General features: G+C 62.7%; 5 pseudogenes; all 5 read left to right on the forward strand.

Moving 5' to 3' along the window:
• The first annotated feature begins 661 nt into the window (after positions 1-661).
• LOC142863297 (uncharacterized) lies at positions 662-780 on the forward strand (annotated as a pseudogene).
• Positions 781-4,550: 3,770 nt separating this feature from the next.
• LOC142863354 (uncharacterized) lies at positions 4,551-4,669 on the forward strand (annotated as a pseudogene).
• Positions 4,670-8,448: 3,779 nt separating this feature from the next.
• On the forward strand, positions 8,449-8,567 carry LOC142863298 (uncharacterized; annotated as a pseudogene).
• A 3,770-nt stretch (positions 8,568-12,337) lies between these two features.
• On the forward strand, positions 12,338-12,456 carry LOC142863367 (uncharacterized; annotated as a pseudogene).
• A 3,789-nt stretch (positions 12,457-16,245) lies between these two features.
• On the forward strand, positions 16,246-16,364 carry LOC142863299 (uncharacterized; annotated as a pseudogene).
• Positions 16,365-17,827: the final 1,463 nt, after the last annotated feature.

Below are 17,827 nucleotides of genomic sequence, written 5' to 3' on the forward strand. Positions count from 1 at the left end.
TGGACTGGGCCACAGGAGGACACGGAGGAGGGTCCCGGCCCCCACGAAGCGGTGCCGGCAGTTCTCCACGGGCTTGGGCGTTTTCCAGAGGTAGGAGATGGAGGGGACTGATTTCTTCAGCGCCCCCCAAACCACGCCACCCCACCCCACCCATGGGACACATCCCCAGAGAGAGACGCCCCATACACTGGCTGTGCCCCAGCCCTGGCCCGGGGGAATAGGCGGCAGCCCACCCACAGGGCTAGGGGGCGGGCGCAGCTGAAAGGGGTTGTGGGGGAGGGCGGCCCCTGGCTGGGGTCAAAGGGCGAGCGTCCCGCGCGTGCGCAGTCAGCGGCAGGCAGCGACGCGCTGGGGGTGGGCAGCGGGTAGGTGAAGGAGGCCGGGCGAGGAGACGAGGGGGGCTGGGAGGGCTCCACCTTGGCGAGTCCAGCCGTGGAGGCGCATCTTGTGTGGGTGTGAGTGAGTGTGAGTGTGTGTGTGTGTGTGTATAGAGAGACAGCCCCCGCCCCGCCCCGCCCCGCCCCGCCCATCACCCCCGTCCCTGGGAGCCCGCGGGACCCGGCCGGGGAACTCAACCGGCCCGGCCCGGCGCGGGAGGCGGCGGCGGGGAAGCCCAGAGAGGCTCGGCTTCTTGAGCGGGGCAGGGGCGCCCTCCGCCGCCGTCTAGGGCCACACCACCCTGAACGCCCCCGATCTCGTCTGGTCTGGGAAGCTAAGCAGGGTCGGGCCCGGTTAGTACTTGGATGGGAGACCGCCTGGGAATACCGGGTGCCACAGGCTGCTGCTTTTTTTTTTTTTTTTTTTTTTTGGCCTCTTGTTCTGTCCCCTTTCTGGGAGCGCGGCGGCGGCCCGGGGTGGGGGTCACCCCCACCCTCAGCGCCCGCGCGGTGCCTGGCGCCCCAGCCCGCACCGTGGGGCCTCCTCTTGTCCCAAGCCCCGACACCGCCGCTACGCGGCAGCATGCGTGGCATCTGGACTGTCAGGTCTCAGACCAAAGGTCTGCTCTGTGGGAACCGACACGCTGGAGGAAACCTTGAGAGTCTGAGAGGGGAGGGAGTTCCAGAAGAAGGCCAGGATGTCATTTTGAGGGAGTATGTGACCAGAACTCGTCCCGTTGCTTTTGGGGTTCTATGGGCTACACGCAGGAATCTTTGGTGGTGGCACCTGATGTTGGGGGATCCGGAGTCACACCCAGACCTGCTCCACAGGCCTCCTTTTACTTTTCTCTTCGGATTCATTATTTTTAAAAAGTGTCTCTTACCTCTAGGATTGCATTTTCTTTTCTCTCTCTCTTCAAGCAGATGATGGGAGTACAAGTATTCAGGTGACATGTCACGCCCGTGCCCCCCTCCCCCCTGCGTTCTTTTTTTTTTTTTTTTTTTTTGAGACAGAGTCTCGTTTTGCTGCCCAGGCTAGAGTGAGTGCCATGGCGTCAGCCTAGCTCACAGCAACCTCAATCTCCGGGCTCAAGCAATCCTGCTGCCTCAGCCTCCCGAGTAGTTGGGACTACAGGCATGCACCACCACGCCCGGCTGTGTTTTTCTATATATATTAGTTGGCCAATTAATTTCTTTCTATTTTTAGTAGAGACGGGGTCTCGCTCTTGCTCAGGCTGGTTTCGAACTCCTGACCTGGAGCAATCCGCCCGCCTCGGCCTCCCAGAGAGCTAGGATTACAGGCGTGAGCCACCGCGCCCGGCCCCCCCTGTGTTCTTATTCATATACCTCTCATGTTGTTCCAGCGTATTGTGGGGGTACCAATGTTAAGGTCGGGTGCCTTGCCCTCTCCAAGCCTCCCCCCTCGGGTCAGAGCTTCAAGTGCGCCCATCCCCCAGTCGGTGCGCACCCACCCCATGCCTAATGGATGTGTATGCCCCTCCCCTCCCCCCACCCGCCCGACACCCACCCGATGAAGGTGATTCCTCTCTGTCCACTTAGGCGTCCATCCGTTCGTACCAATTTGCTGGTGAGCGCGCTCACGTGGTGCTCGTGTGTCCATTCTTGGGATACCTGGCCTACTGGAACGGGTTCCAGCTCTGGCCAGGAGAACACGAGAGGCGCCCTCTCACCGCTGCTCCTCACAGCCGAATGGCACTCCGTGGTGTCCACGCGCCACATTTTATTGATGCACTCCTGGATGGATGGGCACTCGGGTCGCTTCCACGTCTTTGCGATTGTGAATTGTGCCCTAACTGTCACCCTAACCCTTACCCAGCCCGTCTCCTCTGCCCCTGCCTGACGCACTCCTCCCCGGCCAGGCCCGTCACTGTCCTGGGCCCCCGCCTGACCGGCTCCTCCCCGCCCGGCCTGTCACCGTCCTCTGCCCCTGCCTGACATGCTCCTTCCCGCCCGCCCGGCCTCTCACCGTCCTGGGCCCCTGCCTGACCGGCTCCTCCGTCGCCTGGGCCTTCCAAGGGCTTGGTGTGGACGCTGCTTCCAGGAAGCCCACCAGAAACCCGGCAGCAGGGTGGCCGCAGCAGTCTCCAGCAGCCGTCCCTAAGTCGCGTGAGTGCGGGGGACGTGCCCCCGCTGTGCCGCGGGGGCCCAGCCTGGTGTCTTCCCTGAGGCCCTGCGGCTGCCGGCTGGGCTGCCGCTCCCCGCAAGGGGAGAGCCGCGGAGGTGGGGACCGCCTCCTGATGGGGACGTACACGCAGCTCTCCACGTCGGATTCCGGGGCTCTCTGTCCTGCCCGAAGGCCCAGCTGGCCTGCGGGTCCTTAGAGTGGCAAAAACATCCGAAAACTGAGATTGAGGGTCCGGTGGGTGTCTGCACTTTTGTGCTGGGCACCCCAGGGAGGCCCGGGGGCTGGCTGGACAACGTGGTCTGCTGGGCGGGGGGGTTGGAGGAGCAACTGATGCCCTTTGCACTTTGGGTAGCAAGAGTCTGAGGTGTCTCTGAGCCCTGTGCCCTGTGGGGGGGGGCGGGGGGGGAGGAGGAGGAGGAGGAGGAGGAGGTGGGAAGGGCCGGGGCCTGCAGTCCTGTTCCCGGGGTAGCACGGCAAGTGGCTTCTTCCACAGGCTGCTTGGCCTGGGCTCCCTGCACCTGGGCCTTTGGAGGACCGGCCCTGTGCTTGCCAACACTTCCTGCAGGGACCCAGAGCTGGGAGGTGGCATCTCTCAGCCCTGGGTCGGGCAGAGCCCCAGCGGGCCATGCCCACAACCTCTCTCAGCACCGGTCCCCCAGAAGGCTCCTTTGGGACCAGGATTCTCTTGCGGTGACTCTTTAAGGTCTGGCCCCTGGATGGAGGGGCACCAGGAGTAGAGGAGCAGGAAGGGGAAGGGGGTGGCCATGCGAGGGGACACTTTGAGGCCGAGTCCCAGCTTCAGCCTGATCCTCCTGGGAACCCCGCTCTGAGACAAGGAGCCGGGCTTCGCATTCCCACAGCAGCCAGTCGTGGGCTGAGGACACCTGGGGCGTTGGGAACTCCCTGGCTTCTCCTTGGTTTAACGTCTAGAGCTGCTTGTGAATCGCGCCGCCACACACACCCGAGCGCAGGTGTCTTCCGCACAGACTGCGGGCCTCGCTCTTCTGAACGCCGCTAGCTCGCCACCCACCCACGGGTGAACCTGGTCAGGGTGCTTTCTCTAAGGGGCAGACTCTTTTCCGGGCGGGCTACCGGTGTCTCTGTTTGCTCGTTTCTTTCTTCCATTTCGGGAAAGTCTTCCTTGCTGGGTGTGGAAATCTCCTATGCCTTCCCTCGCCTATTCTGTCAGCTTTCAAATTCTCTTTCAGTTGCCACCCTCACAGATGGATTAGGAAACTCTTTCCGGTGCACTCATTAGTGAAATGACCTCCAGGAAGCTGGAATCCAATATCTAATGGCCGATTTTTAGCGAGTCCACACGCCAGGGTGGTCGGGGTCCAATGCAGCCCCGGCCAGGCCCAGGCCCCTTGGACTGGGCCACAGGAGGACACGGAGGAGGGTCCCGGCCCCCACGAAGCGGTGCCGGCAGTTCTCCACGGGCTTGGGCGTTTTCCAGAGGTAGGAGATGGAGGGGACTGATTTCTTCAGCGCCCCCCAAACCACGCCACCCCACCCCACCCATGGGACACATCCCCAGAGAGAGACGCCCCATACACTGGCTGTGCCCCAGCCCTGGCCCGGGGGAATAGGCGGCAGCCCACCCACAGGGCTAGGGGGCGGGCGCAGCTGAAAGGGGTTGTGGGGGAGGGCGGCCCCTGGCTGGGGTCAAAGGGCGAGCGTCCCGCGCGTGCGCAGTCAGCGGCAGGCAGCGACGCGCTGGGGGTGGGCAGCGGGTAGGTGAAGGAGGCCGGGCGAGGAGACGAGGGGGGCTGGGAGGGCTCCACCTTGGCGAGTCCAGCCGTGGAGGCGCATCTTGTGTGGGTGTGAGTGAGTGTGAGTGTGTGTGTGTGTGTGTATAGAGAGACAGCCCCCGCCCCGCCCCGCCCCGCCCATCACCCCCGTCCCTGGGAGCCCGCGGGACCCGGCCGGCGAACTCAACCGGCCCGGCCCGGCGCGGGAGGCGGCGGCGGGGAAGCCCAGAGAGGCTCGGCTTCTTGAGCGGGGCAGGGGCGCCCTCCGCCGCCGCCGTCTAGGGCCACACCACCCTGAACGCCCCCGATCTCGTCTGCTCTGGGAAGCTAAGCAGGGTCGGGCCCGGTTAGTACTTGGATGGGAGACCGCCTGGGAATACCGGGTGACACAGGCTGCTGGTTTTTTTTTTTTTTTTTTTTTTTTTTGGCCTCTTGTTCTGTCCCCTTTCTGGGAGCGCGGCGGCGGCCCGGGGTGGGGGTCACCCCCACCCTCAGCGCCCGCGCGGTGCCTGGCGCCCCAGCCCGCACCGTGGGGCCTCCTCTTGTCCCAAGCCCCGACACCGCCGCTACGCGGCAGCATGCGTGGCATCTGGACTCCCAGGTCTCAGACCAAAGGTCTGCTCTGTGGGAACCGACACGCTGGAGGAAACCTTGAGAGTCTGAGAGGGGAGGGAGTTCCAGAAGAAGGCCAGGATGTCATTTTGAGGGAGTATGTGACCAGAACTCGTCCCGTTGCTTTTGGGGTTCTATGGGCTACACGCAGGAATCTTTGGTGGTGGCACCTGATGTTGGGGGATCCGGAGTCACACCCAGACCTGCTCCACAGGCCTCCTTTTACTTTTCTCTTCGGATTCATTATTTTTAAAAAGTGTCTCTTACCTCTAGGATTGCATTTTCTTTTCTCTCTCTCTTCAAGCAGATGATGGGAGTACAAGTATTCAGGTGACATGTCACGCCCGTGCCCCCCTCCCCCCTGCGTTCTTTTTTTTTTTTTTTTTTTTGAGACAGAGTCTCGTTTTGCTGCCCAGGCTAGAGTGAGTGCCATGGCGTCAGCCTAGCTCACAGCAACCTCAATCTCCGGGCTCAAGCAATCCTGCTGCCTCAGCCTCCTGAGTAGTTGGGACTACAGGCATGCACCACCACGCCCGGCTGTGTTTTTCTATATATATTAGTTGGCCAATTAATTTCTTTCTATTTTTAGTAGAGACGGGGTCTCGCTCTTGCTCAGGCTGGTTTCGAACTCCTGACCTGGAGCAATCCGCCCGCCTCGGCCTCCCAGAGAGCTAGGATTACAGGCGTGAGCCACCGCGCCCGGCCCCCCCTGTGTTCTTATTCATATACCTCTCATGTTGTTCCAGCGTATTGTGGGGGTACCAATGTTAAGGTCGGGTGCCTTGCCCTCTCCAAGCCTCCCCCCTCGGGTCAGAGCTTCAAGTGCGCCCATCCCCCAGTCGGTGCGCACCCACCCCATGCCTAATGGATGTGTATGCCCCTCCCCTCCCCCCACCCGCCCGACACCCACCCGATGAAGGTGATTCCTCTCTGTCCACTTAGGCGTCCATCCGTTCGTACCAATTTGCTGGTGAGCGCGCTCACGTGGTGCTCGTGTGTCCATTCTTGGGATACCTGGCCTACTGGAACGGGTTCCAGCTCTGGCCAGGAGAACACGAGAGGCGCCCTCTCACCGCTGCTCCTCACAGCCGAATGGCACTCCGTGGTGTCCACGCGCCACATTTTATTGATGCACTCCTGGATGGATGGGCACTCGGGTCGCTTCCACGTCTTTGCGATTGTGAATTGTGCCCTAACTGTCACCCTAACCCTTACCCAGCCCGTCTCCTCTGCCCCTGCCTGACGCACTCCTCCCCGGCCAGGCCCGTCACTGTCCTGGGCCCCCGCCTGACCGGCTCCTCCCCGCCCGGCCTGTCACCGTCCTCTGCCCCTGCCTGACATGCTCCTTCCCGCCCGCCCGGCCTCTCACCGTCCTGGGCCCCTGCCTGACCGGCTCCTCCGTCGCCTGGGCCTTCCAAGGGCTTGGTGTGGACGCTGCTTCCAGGAAGCCCACCAGAAACCCGGCAGCAGGGTGGCCGCAGCAGTCTCCAGCAGCCGTCCCTAAGTCGCATGAGTGCGGGGGACGTGCCCCCGCTGTGCCGCGGGGGCCCAGCCTGGTGTCTTCCCTGAGGCCCTGCGGCTGCCGGCTGGGCTGCCGCTCCCCGCAAGGGGAGAGCCGCGGAGGTGGGGACCGCCTCCTGATGGGGACGTACACGCAGCTCTCCACGTCGGATTCCGGGGCTCTCTGTCCTGCCCGAAGGCCCAGCTGGCCTGCGGGTCCTTAGAGTGGCAAAAACATCCGAAAACTGAGATTGAGGGTCCGGTGGGTGTCTGCACTTTTGTGCTGGGCACCCCAGGGAGGCCCGGGGGCTGGCTGGACAACGTGGTCTGCTGGGCGGGGGGGTTGGAGGAGCAACTGATGCCCTTTGCACTTTGGGTAGCAAGAGTCTGAGGTGTCTCTGAGCCCTGTGCCCTGTGGGGGGGGGCGGGGGGGGAGGAGGAGGAGGAGGAGGAGGAGGTGGGAAGGGCCGGGGCCTGCAGTCCTGTTCCCGGGGTAGCACGGCAAGTGGCTTCTTCCACAGGCTGCTTGGCCTGGGCTCCCTGCACCTGGGCCTTTGGAGGACCGGCCCTGTGCTTGCCAACACTTCCTGCAGGGACCCAGAGCTGGGAGGTGGCATCTCTCAGCCCTGGGTCGGGCAGAGCCCCAGCGGGCCATGCCCACAACCTCTCTCAGCACCGGTCCCCCAGAAGGCTCCTTTGGGACCAGGATTCTCTTGCGGTGACTCTTTAAGGTCTGGCCCCTGGATGGAGGGGCACCAGGAGTAGAGGAGCAGGAAGGGGAAGGGGGTGGCCATGCGAGGGGACACTTTGAGGCCGAGTCCCAGCTTCAGCCTGATCCTCCTGGGAACCCCGCTCTGAGACAAGGAGCCGGGCTTCGCATTCCCACAGCAGCCAGTCGTGGGCTGAGGACACCTGGGGCGTTGGGAACTCCCTGGCTTCTCCTTGGTTTAACGTCTAGAGCTGCTTGTGAATCGCGCCGCCACACACACCCGAGCGCAGGTGTCTTCCGCACAGACTGCGGGCCTCGCTCTTCTGAACGCCGCTAGCTCGCCACCCACCCACGGGTGAACCTGGTCAGGGTGCTTTCTCTAAGGGGCAGACTCTTTTCCGGGCGGGCTACCGGTGTCTCTGTTTGCTCGTTTCTTTCTTCCATTTCGGGAAAGTCTTCCTTGCTGGGTGTGGAAATCTCCTATGCCTTCCCTCGCCTATTCTGTCAGCTTTCAAATTCTCTTTCAGTTGCCACCCTCACAGATGGATTAGGAAACTCTTTCCGGTGCACTCATTAGTGAAATGACCTCCAGGAAGCTGGAATCCAATATCTAATGGCCGATTTTTAGCGAGTCCACACGCCAGGGTGGTCGGGGTCCAATGCAGCCCCGGCCAGGCCCAGGCCCCTTGGACTGGGCCACAGGAGGACACGGAGGAGGGTCCCGGCCCCCACGAAGCGGTGCCGGCAGTTCTCCACGGGCTTGGGCGTTTTCCAGAGGTAGGAGATGGAGGGGACTGATTTCTTCAGCGCCCCCCAAACCACGCCACCCCACCCCACCCATGGGACACATCCCCAGAGAGAGACGCCCCATACACTGGCTGTGCCCCAGCCCTGGCCCGGGGGAATAGGCGGCAGCCCACCCACAGGGCTAGGGGGCGGGCGCAGCTGAAAGGGGTTGTGGGGGAGGGCGGCCCCTGGCTGGGGTCAAAGGGCGAGCGTCCCGCGCGTGCGCAGTCAGCGGCAGGCAGCGACGCGCTGGGGGTGGGCAGCGGGTAGGTGAAGGAGGCCGGGCGAGGAGACGAGGGGGGCTGGGAGGGCTCCACCTTGGCGAGTCCAGCCGTGGAGGCGCATCTTGTGTGGGTGTGAGTGAGTGTGAGTGTGTGTGTGTGTGTGTATAGAGAGACAGCCCCCGCCCCGCCCCGCCCCGCCCCGCCCCGCCCATCACCCTCGTCCCTGGGAGCCCGCGGGACCCGGCCGGGGAACTCAACCGGCCCGGCCCGGCGCGGGAGGCGGCGGCGGGGAAGCCCAGAGAGGCTCGGCTTCTTGAGCGGGGCAGGGGCGCCCTCCGCCGCCGTCTAGGGCCACACCACCCTGAACGCCCCCGATCTCGTCTGGTCTGGGAAGCTAAGCAGGGTCGGGCCCGGTTAGTACTTGGATGGGAGACCGCCTGGGAATACCGGGTGCCACAGGCTGCTGCTTTTTTTTTTTTTTTTTTTTTTTGGCCTCTTGTTCTGTCCCCTTTCTGGGAGCGCGGCGGCGGCCCGGGGTGGGGGTCACCCCCACCCTCAGCGCCCGCGCGGTGCCTGGCGCCCCAGCCCGCACCGTGGGGCCTCCTCTTGTCCCAAGCCCCGACACCGCCGCTACGCGGCAGCATGCGTGGCATCTGGACTGTCAGGTCTCAGACCAAAGGTCTGCTCTGTGGGAACCGACACGCTGGAGGAAACCTTGAGAGTCTGAGAGGGGAGGGAGTTCCAGAAGAAGGCCAGGATGTCATTTTGAGGGAGTATGTGACCAGAACTCGTCCCGTTGCTTTTGGGGTTCTATGGGCTACACGCAGGAATCTTTGGTGGTGGCACCTGATGTTGGGGGATCCGGAGTCACACCCAGACCTGCTCCACAGGCCTCCTTTTACTTTTCTCTTCGGATTCATTATTTTTAAAAAGTGTCTCTTACCTCTAGGATTGCATTTTCTTTTCTCTCTCTCTTCAAGCAGATGATGGGAGTACAAGTATTCAGGTGACATGTCACGCCCGTGCCCCCCTCCCCCCTGCGTTCTTTTTTTTTTTTTTTTTTTTTGAGACAGAGTCTCGTTTTGCTGCCCAGGCTAGAGTGAGTGCCATGGCGTCAGCCTAGCTCACAGCAACCTCAATCTCCGGGCTCAAGCAATCCTGCTGCCTCAGCCTCCCGAGTAGTTGGGACTACAGGCATGCACCACCACGCCCGGCTGTGTTTTTCTATATATATTAGTTGGCCAATTAATTTCTTTCTATTTTTAGTAGAGACGGGGTCTCGCTCTTGCTCAGGCTGGTTTCGAACTCCTGACCTGGAGCAATCCGCCCGCCTCGGCCTCCCAGAGAGCTAGGATTACAGGCGTGAGCCACCGCGCCCGGCCCCCCCTGTGTTCTTATTCATATACCTCTCATGTTGTTCCAGCGTATTGTGGGGGTACCAATGTTAAGGTCGGGTGCCTTGCCCTCTCCAAGCCTCCCCCCTCGGGTCAGAGCTTCAAGTGCGCCCATCCCCCAGTCGGTGCGCACCCACCCCATGCCTAATGGATGTGTATGCCCCTCCCCTCCCCCCACCCGCCCGACACCCACCCGATGAAGGTGATTCCTCTCTGTCCACTTAGGCGTCCATCCGTTCGTACCAATTTGCTGGTGAGCGCGCTCACGTGGTGCTCGTGTGTCCATTCTTGGGATACCTGGCCTACTGGAACGGGTTCCAGCTCTGGCCAGGAGAACACGAGAGGCGCCCTCTCACCGCTGCTCCTCACAGCCGAATGGCACTCCGTGGTGTCCACGCGCCACATTTTATTGATGCACTCCTGGATGGATGGGCACTCGGGTCGCTTCCACGTCTTTGCGATTGTGAATTGTGCCCTAACTGTCACCCTAACCCTTACCCAGCCCGTCTCCTCTGCCCCTGCCTGACGCACTCCTCCCCGGCCAGGCCCGTCACTGTCCTGGGCCCCCGCCTGACCGGCTCCTCCCCGCCCGGCCTGTCACCGTCCTCTGCCCCTGCCTGACATGCTCCTTCCCGCCCGCCCGGCCTCTCACCGTCCTGGGCCCCTGCCTGACCGGCTCCTCCGTCGCCTGGGCCTTCCAAGGTCTTGGTGTGGACGCTGCTTCCAGGAAGCCCACCAGAAACCCGGCAGCAGGGTGGCCGCAGCAGTCTCCAGCAGCCGTCCCTAAGTCGCGTGAGTGCGGGGGACGTGCCCCCGCTGTGCCGCGGGGGCCCAGCCTGGTGTCTTCCCTGAGGCCCTGCGGCTGCCGGCTGGGCTGCCGCTCCCCGCAAGGGGAGAGCCGCGGAGGTGGGGACCGCCTCCTGATGGGGACGTACACGCAGCTCTCCACGTCGGATTCCGGGGCTCTCTGTCCTGCCCGAAGGCCCAGCTGGCCTGCGGGTCCTTAGAGTGGCAAAAACATCCGAAAACTGAGATTGAGGGTCCGGTGGGTGTCTGCACTTTTGTGCTGGGCACCCCAGGGAGGCCCGGGGGCTGGCTGGACAACGTGGTCTGCTGGGCGGGGGGGTTGGAGGAGCAACTGATGCCCTTTGCACTTTGGGTAGCAAGAGTCTGAGGTGTCTCTGAGCCCTGTGCCCTGTGGGGGGGGGCGGGGGGGGAGGAGGAGGAGGAGGAGGAGGAGGTGGGAAGGGCCGGGGCCTGCAGTCCTGTTCCCGGGGTAGCACGGCAAGTGGCTTCTTCCACAGGCTGCTTGGCCTGGGCTCCCTGCACCTGGGCCTTTGGAGGACCGGCCCTGTGCTTGCCAACACTTCCTGCAGGGACCCAGAGCTGGGAGGTGGCATCTCTCAGCCCTGGGTCGGGCAGAGCCCCAGCGGGCCATGCCCACAACCTCTCTCAGCACCGGTCCCCCAGAAGGCTCCTTTGGGACCAGGATTCTCTTGCGGTGACTCTTTAAGGTCTGGCCCCTGGATGGAGGGGCACCAGGAGTAGAGGAGCAGGAAGGGGAAGGGGGTGGCCATGCGAGGGGACACTTTGAGGCCGAGTCCCAGCTTCAGCCTGATCCTCCTGGGAACCCCGCTCTGAGACAAGGAGCCGGGCTTCGCATTCCCACAGCAGCCAGTCGTGGGCTGAGGACACCTGGGGCGTTGGGAACTCCCTGGCTTCTCCTTGGTTTAACGTCTAGAGCTGCTTGTGAATCGCGCCGCCACACACACCCGAGCGCAGGTGTCTTCCGCACAGACTGCGGGCCTCGCTCTTCTGAACGCCGCTAGCTCGCCACCCAGCCACGGGTGAACCTGGTCAGGGTGCTTTCTCTAAGGGGCAGACTCTTTTCCGGGCGGGCTACCGGTGTCTCTGTTTGCTCGTTTCTTTCTTCCATTTCGGGAAAGTCTTCCTTGCTGGGTGTGGAAATCTCCTATGCCTTCCCTCGCCTATTCTGTCAGCTTTCAAATTCTCTTTCAGTTGCCACCCTCACAGATGGATTAGGAAACTCTTTCCGGTGCACTCATTAGTGAAATGACCTCCAGGAAGCTGGAATCCAATATCTAATGGCCGATTTTTAGCGAGTCCACACGCCAGGGTGGTCGGGGTCCAATGCAGCCCCGGCCAGGCCCAGGCCCCTTGGACTGGGCCACAGGAGGACACGGAGGAGGGTCCCGGCCCCCACGAAGCGGTGCCGGCAGTTCTCCACGGGCTTGGGCGTTTTCCAGAGGTAGGAGATGGAGGGGACTGATTTCTTCAGCGCCCCCCAAACCACGCCACCCCACCCCACCCATGGGACACATCCCCAGAGAGAGACGCCCCATACACTGGCTGTGCCCCAGCCCTGGCCCGGGGGAATAGGCGGCAGCCCACCCACAGGGCTAGGGGGCGGGCGCAGCTGAAAGGGGTTGTGGGGGAGGGCGGCCCCTGGCTGGGGTCAAAGGGCGAGCGTCCCGCGCGTGCGCAGTCAGCGGCAGGCAGCGACGCGCTGGGGGTGGGCAGCGGGTAGGTGAAGGAGGCCGGGCGAGGAGACGAGGGGGGCTGGGAGGGCTCCACCTTGGCGAGTCCAGCCGTGGAGGCGCATCTTGTGTGGGTGTGAGTGAGTGTGAGTGTGTGTGTGTGTGTGTATAGAGAGACAGCCCCCGCCCCGCCCCGCCCCGCCCATCACCCTCGTCCCTGGGAGCCCGCGGGACCCGGCCGGCGAACTCAACCGGCCCGGCCCGGCGCGGGAGGCGGCGGCGGGGAAGCCCAGAGAGGCTCGGCTTCTTGAGCGGGGCAGGGGCGCCCTCCGCCGCCGCCGTCTAGGGCCACACCACCCTGAACGCCCCCGATCTCGTCTGCTCTGGGAAGCTAAGCAGGGTCGGGCCCGGTTAGCACTTGGATGGGAGACCGCCTGGGAATACCGGGTGACACAGGCTGCTGGTTTTTTTTTTTTTTTTTTTTTTTTTTGGCCTCTTGTTCTGTCCCCTTTCTGGGAGCGCGGCGGCGGCCCGGGGTGGGGGTCACCCCCACCCTCAGCGCCCGCGCGGTGCCTGGCGCCCCAGCCCGCACCGTGGGGCCTCCTCTTGTCCCAAGCCCCGACACCGCCGCCACGCGGCAGCATGCGTGGCATCTGGACTGTCAGGTCTCAGACCAAAGGTCTGCTCTGTGGGAACCGACACGCTGGAGGAAACCTTGAGAGTCTGAGAGGGGAGGGAGTTCCAGAAGAAGGCCAGGATGTCATTTTGAGGGAGTATGTGACCAGAACTCGTCCCGTTGCTTTTGGGGTTCTATGGGCTACACGCAGGAATCTTTGGTGGTGGCACCTGATGTTGGGGGATCCGGAGTCACACCCAGACCTGCTCCACAGGCCTCCTTTTACTTTTCTCTTCGGATTCATTATTTTTAAAAAGTGTCTCTTACCTCTAGGATTGCATTTTCTTTTCTCTCTCTCTTCAAGCAGATGATGGGAGTACAAGTATTCAGGTGACATGTCACGCCCGTGCCCCCCTCCCCCCTGCGTTCTTTTTTTTTTTTTTTTTTTTGAGACAGAGTCTCGTTTTGCTGCCCAGGCTAGAGTGAGTGCCATGGCGTCAGCCTAGCTCACAGCAACCTCAATCTCCGGGCTCAAGCAATCCTGCTGCCTCAGCCTCCCGAGTAGTTGGGACTACAGGCATGCACCACCACGCCCGGCTGTGTTTTTCTATATATATTAGTTGGCCAATTAATTTCTTTCTATTTTTAGTAGAGACGGGGTCTCGCTCTTGCTCAGGCTGGTTTCGAACTCCTGACCTGGAGCAATCCGCCCGCCTCGGCCTCCCAGAGAGCTAGGATTACAGGCGTGAGCCACCGCGCCCGGCCCCCCCTGTGTTCTTATTCATATACCTCTCATGTTGTTCCAGCGTATTGTGGGGGTACCAATGTTAAGGTCGGGTGCCTTGCCCTCTCCAAGCCTCCCCCCTCGGGTCAGAGCTTCAAGTGCGCCCATCCCCCAGTCGGTGCGCACCCACCCCATGCCTAATGGATGTGTATGCCCCTCCCCTCCCCCCACCCGCCCGACACCCACCCGATGAAGGTGATTCCTCTCTGTCCACTTAGGCGTCCATCCGTTCGTACCAATTTGCTGGTGAGCGCGCTCACGTGGTGCTCGTGTGTCCATTCTTGGGATACCTGGCCTACTGGAACGGGTTCCAGCTCTGGCCAGGAGAACACGAGAGGCGCCCTCTCACCGCTGCTCCTCACAGCCGAATGGCACTCCGTGGTGTCCACGCGCCACATTTTATTGATGCACTCCTGGATGGATGGGCACTCGGGTCGCTTCCACGTCTTTGCGATTGTGAATTGTGCCCTAACTGTCACCCTAACCCTTACCCAGCCCGTCTCCTCTGCCCCTGCCTGACGCACTCCTCCCCGGCCAGGCCCGTCACTGTCCTGGGCCCCCGCCTGACCGGCTCCTCCCCGCCCGGCCTGTCACCGTCCTCTGCCCCTGCCTGACATGCTCCTTCCCGCCCGCCCGGCCTCTCACCGTCCTGGGCCCCTGCCTGACCGGCTCCTCCGTCGCCTGGGCCTTCCAAGGGCTTGGTGTGGACGCTGCTTCCAGGAAGCCCACCAGAAACCCGGCAGCAGGGTGGCCGCAGCAGTCTCCAGCAGCCGTCCCTAAGTCGCGTGAGTGCGGGGGACGTGCCCCCGCTGTGCCGCGGGGGCCCAGCCTGGTGTCTTCCCTGAGGCCCTGCGGCTGCCGGCTGGGCTGCCGCTCCCCGCAAGGGGAGAGCCGCGGAGGTGGGGACCGCCTCCTGATGGGGACGTACACGCAGCTCTCCACGCAGCTCTCCACGTCGGATTCCGGGGCTCTCTGTCCTGCCCGAAGGCCCAGCTGGCCTGCGGGTCCTTAGAGTGGCAAAAACATCCGAAAACTGAGATTGAGGGTCCGGTGGGTGTCTGCACTTTTGTGCTGGGCACCCCAGGGAGGCCCGGGGGCTGGCTGGACAACGTGGTCTGCTGGGCGGGGGGGTTGGAGGAGCAACTGATGCCCTTTGCACTTTGGGTAGCAAGAGTCTGAGGTGTCTCTGAGCCCTGTGCCCTGTGGGGGGGGGCGGGGGGGGAGGAGGAGGAGGAGGAGGAGGAGGTGGGAAGGGCCGGGGCCTGCAGTCCTGTTCCCGGGGTAGCACGGCAAGTGGCTTCTTCCACAGGCTGCTTGGCCTGGGCTCCCTGCACCTGGGCCTTTGGAGGACCGGCCCTGTGCTTGCCAACACTTCCTGCAGGGACCCAGAGCTGGGAGGTGGCATCTCTCAGCCCTGGGTCGGGCAGAGCCCCAGCGGGCCATGCCCACAACCTCTCTCAGCACCGGTCCCCCAGAAGGCTCCTTTGGGACCAGGATTCTCTTGCGGTGACTCTTTAAGGTCTGGCCCCTGGATGGAGGGGCACCAGGAGTAGAGGAGCAGGAAGGGGAAGGGGGTGGCCATGCGAGGGGACACTTTGAGGCCGAGTCCCAGCTTCAGCCTGATCCTCCTGGGAACCCCGCTCTGAGACAAGGAGCCGGGCTTCGCATTCCCACAGCAGCCAGTCGTGGGCTGAGGACACCTGGGGCGTTGGGAACTCCCTGGCTTCTCCTTGGTTTAACGTCTAGAGCTGCTTGTGAATCGCGCCGCCACACACACCCGAGCGCAGGTGTCTTCCGCACAGACTGCGGGCCTCGCTCTTCTGAACGCCGCTAGCTCGCCACCCACCCACGGGTGAACCTGGTCAGGGTGCTTTCTCTAAGGGGCAGACTCTTTTCCGGGCGGGCTACCGGTGTCTCTGTTTGCTCGTTTCTTTCTTCCATTTCGGGAAAGTCTTCCTTGCTGGGTGTGGAAATCTCCTATGCCTTCCCTCGCCTATTCTGTCAGCTTTCAAATTCTCTTTCAGTTGCCACCCTCACAGATGGATTAGGAAACTCTTTCCGGTGCACTCATTATTGAAATGACCTCCAGGAAGCTGGAATCCAATATCTAATGGCCGATTTTTAGCGAGTCCACACGCCAGGGTGGTCGGGGTCCAATGCAGCCCCGGCCAGGCCCAGGCCCCTTGGACTGGGCCACAGGAGGACACGGAGGAGGGTCCCGGCCCCCACGAAGCGGTGCCGGCAGTTCTCCACGGGCTTGGGCGTTTTCCAGAGGTAGCAGATGGAGGGGACTGATTTCTTCAGCGCCCCCCAAACCACGCCACCCCACCCCACCCATGGGACACATCCCCAGAGAGAGACGCCCCATACACTGGCTGTGCCCCAGCCCTGGCCCGGGGGAATAGGCGGCAGCCCACCCACAGGGCTAGGGGGCGGGCGCAGCTGAAAGGGGTTGTGGGGGAGGGCGGCCCCTGGCTGGGGTCAAAGGGCGAGCGTCCCGCGCGTGCGCAGTCAGCGGCAGGCAGCGACGCGCTGGGGGTGGGCAGCGGGTAGGTGAAGGAGGCCGGGCGAGGAGACGAGGGGGGCTGGGAGGGCTCCACCTTGGCTAGTCCAACCGTGGAGGCGCATCTTGTGTGAGTGTGAGTGAGTGTGAGTGTGTGTGTGTGTGTATAGAGAGACAGCCCCCGCCCCGCCCCGCCCCGCCCCGCCCCGCCCATCACCCTCGTCCCTGGGAGCCCGCGGGACCCGGCCGGGGAACTCAACCGGCCCGGCCCGGCGCGGGAGGCGGCGGCGGGGAAGCCCAGAGAGGCTCGGCTTCTTGAGCGGGGCAGGGGCGCCCTCCGCCGCCGTCTAGGGCCACACCACCCTGAACGCCCCCGATCTCGTCTGGTCTGGGAAGCTAAGCAGGGTCGGGCCCGGTTAGTACTTGGATGGGAGACCGCCTGGGAATACCGGGTGCCACAGGCTGCTGCTTTTTTTTTTTTTTTTTTTTGTCCCCTTTCTGGGAGCGCGGCGGCGGCCCGGGGTGGGGGTCACCCCCACCCTCAGCGCCCGCGCGGTGCCTGGCGCCCCAGCCCGCACCGTGGGGCCTCCTCTTGTCCCAAGCCGCGACACCGCCGCCACGCGGCAGCATGCGTGGCATCTGGACTGTCAGGTCTCAGACCAAAGGTCTGCTCTGTGGGAACCGACACGCTGGAGGAAACCTTGAGAGTCTGAGAGGGGAGGGAGTTCCAGAAGAAGGCCAGGATGTCATTTTGAGGGAGTATGTGACCAGAACTCGTCCCGTTGCTTTTGGGGTTCTATGGGCTACACGCAGGAATCTTTGGTGGTGGCACCTGATGTTGGGGGATCCGGAGTCACACCCAGACCTGCTCCACAGGCCTCCTTTTACTTTTCTCTTCGGATTCATGATTTTTAAAAAGTGTCTCTTACCTCTAGGATTGCATTTTCTTTTCTCTCTCTCTTCAAGCAGATGATGGGAGTACAAGTATTCAGGTGACATGTGTTGCCCGTGCCCCCCTCCTCCCTGCGTTCTTTTTTTTTTTTTTTTTTTTGAGACAGAGTCTCGTTTTGCTGCCCAGGCTAGAGTGAGTGCCATGGCGTCAGCCTAGCTCACAGCAACCTCAATCTCCGGGCTCAAGCAATCCTGCTGCCTCAGCCTCCCGAGTAGTTGGGACTACAGGCATGCACCACCACGCCCGGCTGTGTTTTTCTATATATATTAGTTGGCCAATTAATTTCTTTCTATTTTTAGTAGAGACGGGGTCTCGCTCTTGCTCAGGCTGGTTTCGAACTCCTGACCTGGAGCAATCCGCCCGCCTCGGCCTCCCAGAGAGCTAGGATTACAGGCGTGAGCCACCGCGCCCGGCCCCCCCTGTGTTCTTATTCATATACCTCTCATGTTGTTCCAGCGTATTGTGGGGGTACCAATGTTAAGGTCGGGTGCCTTGCCCTCTCCAAGCCTCCCCCCTCGGGTCAGAGCTTCAAGTGCGCCCATCCCCCAGTCGGTGCGCACCCACCCCATGCCTAATGGATGTGTATGCCCCTCCCCTCCCCCCACCCGCCCGACACCCACCCGATGAAGGTGATTCCTCTCTGTCCACTTAGGCGTCCATCCGTTCGTACCAATTTGCTGGTGAGCGCGCTCACGTGGTGCTCGTGTGTCCATTCTTGGGATACCTGGCCTACTGGAACGGGTTCCAGCTCTGGCCAGGAGAACACGAGAGGCGCCCTCTCACCGCTGCTCCTCACAGCCGAATGGCACTCCGTGGTGTCCACGCGCCACATTTTATTGATGCACTCCTGGATGGATGGGCACTCGGGTCGCTTCCACGTCTTTGCGATTGTGAATTGTGCCCTAACTGTCACCCTAACCCTTACCCAGCCCGTCTCCTCTGCCCCTGCCTGACGCACTCCTCCCCGGCCAGGCC

Source organism: Microcebus murinus, chromosome 21, assembly GCF_040939455.1.
Source record: "Microcebus murinus isolate Inina chromosome 21, M.murinus_Inina_mat1.0, whole genome shotgun sequence".
Classification (NCBI taxonomy): domain Eukaryota; kingdom Metazoa; phylum Chordata; class Mammalia; order Primates; family Cheirogaleidae; genus Microcebus; species Microcebus murinus.